Below are 7385 nucleotides of genomic sequence, written 5' to 3'. Positions count from 1 at the left end.
TGAGAATTTCATTCGGAGGACCGCAGGGTCCTGCCGGGAGAGGTTCTCCTCTCATTTGGGCTCGAGCATTTTAGGAACCCTGGCACCAGGTGAAGAACTAATTGAGCTAGTCGACCAACCACCCGTCAAGTGGACGCCTTTCGGCCTGATATCCAAGTCGGACGGTGAGGAGGTTGAATGGGGTGCACACCAGTGTGAGAGAAGGACCGGTCCAAGCGAGTGCTGGAGAGTGTTTTGTGTGTGTGGAATTATTGTTGTCTTCACCCTTTTTGTTCTATCTCTCTTGGTGTTTGATTCTCCTTCCACAATGGGACAGGGACAAACAACCCCAAAGTCTCTGATCCTTTCTCACTTTTCAGAAGTTAAAGAAAGGGCCTTAAATGCGGGTCTGGTTATCAAGAAAGGTAAGTTCGACACCCTTTGTTCTGCAGAGTGGCCCACCTTTGGTGTCGGATGGCCCATTCAAGGTTCCCTTTCCCTAGACCTGATCACTAAGGTTAAAGCAGTCATTTTTCAGCCAGGCAATCGAGGCCATCCAGACCAAGTCCCTTACATTTTGGTTTGGGAGGATCTGGCAAGGAACCACCCCCCCTTGGTTAACAGTTTTTCTGACTCACCCCTCCAGTTCGGCTCCCAGGGCTAAAACCCCAGTCATGCCCGCTTTGGTCGTAAAGGAGGAGGAGGAACTTCCTCTTCCCACCCTGACCGGTCCTCAGAATAGGGCACCTCCCTTACCATCTCCGGTCTTACCAGAGAGTTCCTCCCTTTACCCATCCCTCGCAGGGGCAGAGGAAGATCGGCCGCCTCCATACGTGACTCCCCCTGGCCAAGCCAGTGCCCCAGAGGAGGAAATTTCCTCATCCTCCTCAACAGGACTGGCAGCAGGAGGAGGAATGGGTCGAAGACTTCGCCCCCGAGGGGCCCGGGAAAGGGAGGGGGAAGACGGGCCCTCCTCATCAACACAGGGGGAGGAAACTATCCCTACATTTCCAGTCTGAATGGTAGGCCAAGGGGGGCCGGGAGGGGGGCAACAGTTTCAGTACTGGCCCTTCTCCTCCAGTGATCTATATAACTGGAGGACACAGAACCCGCCCTTTTCGGAAGACCCCAAGTGTCTCATAGATCTCTTGGAGTCCATCATGCATACACACCGTCCCACTTGGGATGACTGTCATCAGCTGCTCAATACCCTTTTTACCACGGAGGAATGAGAGCGCATCCTCAACAAAGCAAGAAAAAACGTCTTGGGGGATAATGGGAGACCCACAACTCTCCAACCGGCCATAGACGAGGCCTTCCCCCTATGCCACCCTGATTGGGATTTCAGGACCTCAGAAGGTAGGGAGCGTCTCCGAATCTACCGCCAACTCTTATGGCTGGTCTCCGAGCGGCCGCTAGAAGGCCCACCAACTTTGCAAAAGTAAAAGCAGTCATCCAAGGGGAAAACGAAAGCCCGGCCGGTTTCTTAGAGCGCCTCTACGAGGCATACCGTCAGTACACCCCTATTGACCCTGAGGTGGAGCTCCACCGGTCTGCTGTGGTACTCTCATTCATTAATCAGGCAGCTCCAGACATTAGAAGAAAACTCAATAAACAGGAAAACTTAGGGGAAATGACCATTAGGGAAATGCTACAAATAGCAGAGAAGGTCTTTACTGCTAGGGAAACTACAGAAGAAAGGGAGGAAAGGCGGAGGAAGGAAGACAGAGAGGTCCAGGAGAAGTTCAGAAAGGAGGACAGGGAGTTCCAGGCTAAGGAAAACCGAAAGCAACAAAGAGAAATGGCCTGTATTTTCCTAGTGGGTGTCCGGGACCAACCCAGGGGAGGGAGCCACGCCAGGACCCCGGATAAGGAACACTGTTTTTACTGTAAGGAAACTGGGCATTGGAAGAGAGAATGCCCTAAGTTAAAGGGAAGAAGAGGGTTTGAAAGGGGACCGGGGGATAAAAGGGAAAGGGAACGAGCAGTAGAGCAGGCCAGAGTCCTCCTAGCCGGAGAAGAGGACTGAGGGAGACGGGGCTCGGATCCCCTCCCCGAGTCTTGGGTAACAGTACATGTGGAGGGGAAGCCAATGGGGTTCATGGTGGATACCGGCGCCCAGTACTCGGTCTTAAACAAGGCACATGGACCTTTGAACAAGGAACGAATAAGTGTCATTCAGGGGGCCACAGACACACAGTTATGTTTATGGACTACCAAAAGAAAGGTAGATTTAGGAAAACACCAGGTCACACATGCCTTCCTGGTCGTTCCTGAGAGCCCTGCTCCCCTGCTCGGACAGGACTTACTCACCAAAGTAGGGGCCCGTATCTATTTTGAACCAAATGGAATAATTGTGACTGATCAGGAGGGGAGCCCGATCCACGTCCTGTCCCTATCATTGGCTGACGAGTATCGGCTGTTTGAGGACCGACAGGAGCCAGAAGGGGACATAGCCCAATGGCTAAAAAGGTTCCCCACGGCCTGGGCAGAGACTGTGGGAATTGGGCTCACCAAACACCTCCCTCCCGTAGTTATACAATTGAAGGCTTCTGCTCTTCCCATTCGGGTGAAACAGTATCCTATGACTGAGGAGGCTCGAAGAGGCATAGCCCCTCATATCCGCAGGCTATTAAAGGAAGGAATACTGCGGCCTTGTCGGTCCGCCTGGAATACACCTCTGCTCCCCGTCCAAAAGCCAGGAAGCAAGGACTATAGGCCTGTGCAAGACCTGCGAAAGGTAAACGAGCGGACGGAGGACATTCATCCCACCATTCCGAATCCCTATACCTTGCTCAGCCACCTACCCCCCTCGCAAGTGTGGTATACAACCCTTGATTTGAAAGATGCTTTCTTCAGCATTCCATTGCCAGAAATTAGCCAGACGCTATTTGCTTTTGAATGGCACGAGGATGGGGGCCAATCTGGACAGCTTACTTGGACCAGACTGCCGCAAGGATTTAAAAACTCTCCTACCCTGTTTAATGAGGCCCTGAGCCAGGACCTGGAACCCTTTCGCTGGAGCCACCCACGAGTCACTCTATTACAGTATGTTGATGATTTGCTGTTAGCGGCAGAAACCCGAGAGGAATGCAACGAGGCTACTGAACACCTGCTAACGGAATTAGGTGAGCTGGGATATCGGGCGAGTGCCAAGAAAACCCACATCTGTAAAAGGTCAGTGACATATTTGGGTTATCGGATCGCAGACGGGGCAAGATGGCTGACTGATGCCATGAAACAGACTATTTTGGCTATCCCATCCCCCACATCCACTAGGGGAGTGAGAGAATTCCTGGGCTCCGTGGGGTTCTGTAGACTCTGGATTCCGGGATTTGCAGAGATAGCCAGACCTTTATATGAGGCCACCAAAGAGGCTCCGGATTGGAGATGGGGGGAAAGAGAACAACAGGCCTTTTACCAGCTAAAGGAAGCTCTTTTACAGGCCCCTGCCTTAGCCTTGCCAGATCCTACAAGACCATTCACTCTATTTGTAGATGAAAAAAAAGGGGTAGCCAAAGGAGTCCTGACCCAACAACTAGGCCCCTGGAAGAGACCTGTGGCATACCTTTCCAAGAAATTAGACACAGTAGCAGCGGGATGGCCCCCCTGCCTCTGCATTATAGCAGCCATCACCATGCTAGTGAGAGAAGCCGATAAATTAACCTTTGGACAGGCCCTTTGGGTAACGGCCCCTCACCCAGTGGAGGGAATCCTTAAACAACCCCCTGGGAAATGGATGACGAATGCTAGGCTCACCCACTGCCAGGGGCTCTTGTTGGATTCCCCTTGGATCACATTCACAGACCCCGTAACCCTGAACCCTGCCACCCTGTTGCCTAACCCAGAACTACTGACACCTGTCCATGACTGCAAAGAATTCCTCTCCGAAGTTACACAGGTACGGGCTGACCTAAAGGATACCCCCCTGTCCGGCTGCAAATTAAACTGGTACACGGATGGAAGCAGTTTTGTCCAAGATGGAGTCCGAAGGGCAGGGGCAGCTGTAGTCGACCAAGAAGGAAATACAGTATGGAGCAGCGCCCTCCCACCCAGAACCTCAGCCCAAAAAGAGGAATTAATTGCCTTAGCAGAGGCCCTGGAGAGGGCAAAAGGAAAGCGAGTCAATATCTACACTGATAGTCGCTATGCTTTCGGTGCCATCCATGTCCACGGGGCCATCTATCACGAAAGAGGATTCCGCACAGCAGATGGGAAAAATCTAAAGAACCTGGCCGAGGTCCAGCGTCTGTTAATGGCAGTGGAAAAACTGAAGGCAGTGGCAGTGATGTATGTCCCAGGCCACCAGTCTGCCAAGACACCGGAAGCTGTCGGTAACAACAGAGCAGATCAAGAAGCAAAGAGAGCAGCAATAGTGAGTCCTTCCATGGTCACGGCTGTAGATGTGCCTGTCCCAGAGCTCCCCTTGCTACCCCCCTGACCAGAATACTCCACGGAGGATTTCACCTGGATGAGAGCCCACTCTCCCATTAGAGAAGGGGAAGATGGATGGAGAAGCAACTTGGAAGGCAGGTTAATTCTGCCCGAAAAACTCGGACGATTCCTGTTGGCTAACTTACATAAGTCCACCCATTTGGGGCAGAGAAAATTGCTAGACTTGTTGACATCTGCGCAGCTCCGATTTCCGAACCAGACCATGGCAGTCCGTCAAATTGTGGAAGATTGTGCCAGCTGCACAGTCATGAAACCAGGACGAAGGGAGGGGCACCATACAGGTACTCGGGAACGGGGGAGGGCTCCGGGAAGAAGTTGGGAAGTGGATTTTACTGAGGTAAAACCAGGAAAGTTTGGGTACAAATATTTGCTGGTATTCATAGATACCTTTTTGGGCTGGGTGGATGCTTTTCCTACAAAGAAGGAGAAGAGTCAGGTAGTGGCAAAGGCCTTGCTAGAGGAAATCATACCCAGATATGGGATGCCCGAGGCAATTGGGTCAGATAACAGTCCGGCTTTCATCAGTAAAGTCCTGCAGGGGCTAGCCCAGGCTATGGGGGCCAATTGGAAGCTACATTGTGAATATAACCCCCAGAGCTCAGGGCAGGTAGAAAGGATGAATAGGACACTGAAGGAGACTTTAGCCAAATTGGCCCTGGAGACTGGCGGAGATTGGGTGACACTCCTTCCCTTAGCCATCTTCCAGGTCCGGAACTCCCCTTATGTCCATGGGCTAACTCCCTTTGAAATCCTGTATGGGGCTCCACCCCCCATCATTCAAAGGGCCTTAAGCCCGAGACTAGATGATCTGGCTCCAAATTATCTGATTATGCTACAGGCTCTAGCTAAAGTACAACGACAAATATGGCCCCTAATTCAAGTGTACCATACTGCTGAGAGGACCCCGAACACGGAACATGGCATAGTCCTGGGTGATATGGTATGGGTTAAAAGGCATCAGTCCAAAACCCTAGCGCCTAGATGGAAAGGGCCTTATGTTGTTCTGTTTACTACCCCTACCGCCCTCAAGGTTGACGGCATCGGACCTTGGATCCATTACTCCCACGTGCGTCGAGCCAATCATCAAAAACAAGAAGGGGCTAAAGAGTGGACCGTACAGCGGCACCCAGACAACCCATTAAAGCTAAAGCTCTTGCGGCCCCAAAAACATGCAGAGTCTTCAGGAGCCATCACGAATGAGTTGGATGATCTTCCTGATCCTGCTCATTGCCCGGAGCGGGAGCCTTGCCGAAATCAACCCTCACCAGCCTTATAAACAAACCTGGATACTCACCAATGGGGAGACGCATACCACCCTCAACGAGACTCCCCACACTGCCCCATTGGGAACTTGGTGGCCGGAACTACAATTCTGCTTCAGAGACATCAATCCGGCCTACAGGTCCACCCCCCCGGATTCAGCTCGACGCTATGGTTTTTATGCTTGCCCGGGCCACAAAAAGAGCAAAGACTGTGGGGGGATACAATACTCTTTCTGTAAGTCATGGACATGCGTCACATCTAACGATGGTGAATGGAAATGGGGAGTATCAAAACCAGACCTTCTCACATTTGCCTTTGTAAATAGGGCACCGGGGGGAACACCATGGGGAAGCAGGTTGGGGGGGGCTAAGCCTTCTGATTCACACCCACAGTTGCTGGCCTACAGATCTAGATAGAATCAAGGTCACTTTCACTGAAACTGGCAAGGAGGACACCCCTGGGTGGATACAAGGTAAGGTGTGGGGACTTGTGTTTTATAAATATGGTGGACATGCTGGCTCGACCATAGTAGTCAGATTAAAGATTGAGCCCATAGGGCCACCGTCCACAGCAGTAGGCCCTAATAAGATACTTAGGCTGCCCTATGTAAGGCCACCTCCCCGACCTTCTACAACTCACCACCCTCCCTCAACCTTAGCCCAAGCTAATGTTACAACTCCAAGACCATCAGGAACCAGCCCTCCCCTGGTGAGGCCCAGTCTCATGACCAGGTCCAAAGACCCCCTTTGGGGCATAGTAGATGCTGCATTCCTGACGTTAAACCACACCAACCCTAACATGACTAACTCCTGTTGGTTATGTTATGATGTGAGGCCCCCATTCTATGAGGCAATAGGGCTAAATGTCACCTATAATTTTTCAACTAGTGAAAACCCTGCCCAATGTTCCTGGGGAGACCATAAAAGAGTTCTGACCATACAACAGGTAAGCGGCCAAGGAGCCTGCTTAGGAAAAGTGCCAAAGAATAGACAAGACTTATGTACTGTTGTTAACGCCAGTCCTACCTGGGAAAGTACTATTAAATGGGTAATTCCAAAGGACAAAGGATGGTGGCTATGCTCACTGTCCGGACTCACCCCTTGCCTATCAACTAAGGTGTTTAACAGCTCTAAAGAATTCTGTGTCATAGTGGCTGTGCTGCCCCGCATCCTCTATCATTCGGAGGAGAGTCTATATTCATACTGGAATACAAAAATGGTTGAAAGAAAAAAGAGAGAACCTATTTCCACAGTAACTATTGCTACCCTACTCAGCCTAGGGTTAACGGGAACAGGAACCGGCATAGCCTCCTTGGCTACCCAGCATAATGGGATGTCTTCGCTGCTGTGAGCAGCCATAGACGAAGATATAGAGAGAATAGAAACCTCCATTAGCCACCTAGAAAAATCCCTTACTTCTCTGTCTGAGGTAGTACTTCAAAACCGACGAGGTCTGGACTTGTTGTTCCTCCAAAAGGGGGGACTATGTGTTGCTCTAGGGGAAGAATGTTGTTTTTACGCCGACCATACCGGAGTTGTTCATGACTCCATGTCTAAACTTCGAAAGAGCCTAGAACAAAGAAAACGAGAAAAAGAGCCCGGGGAAAGCTGGTTCGAGTCCTGGTTTAACCAGTCCCCATGGTTGGCTACCCTCCTTTCTACACTGGCAGGGCCAATAATAATCCTCCT

The sequence above is a fragment of the Castor canadensis genome, chromosome 1 (genome assembly GCF_047511655.1).
Source record: "Castor canadensis chromosome 1, mCasCan1.hap1v2, whole genome shotgun sequence".
Classification (NCBI taxonomy): domain Eukaryota; kingdom Metazoa; phylum Chordata; class Mammalia; order Rodentia; family Castoridae; genus Castor; species Castor canadensis.
Note: the sequence above shows the minus strand (reverse complement) of the source record.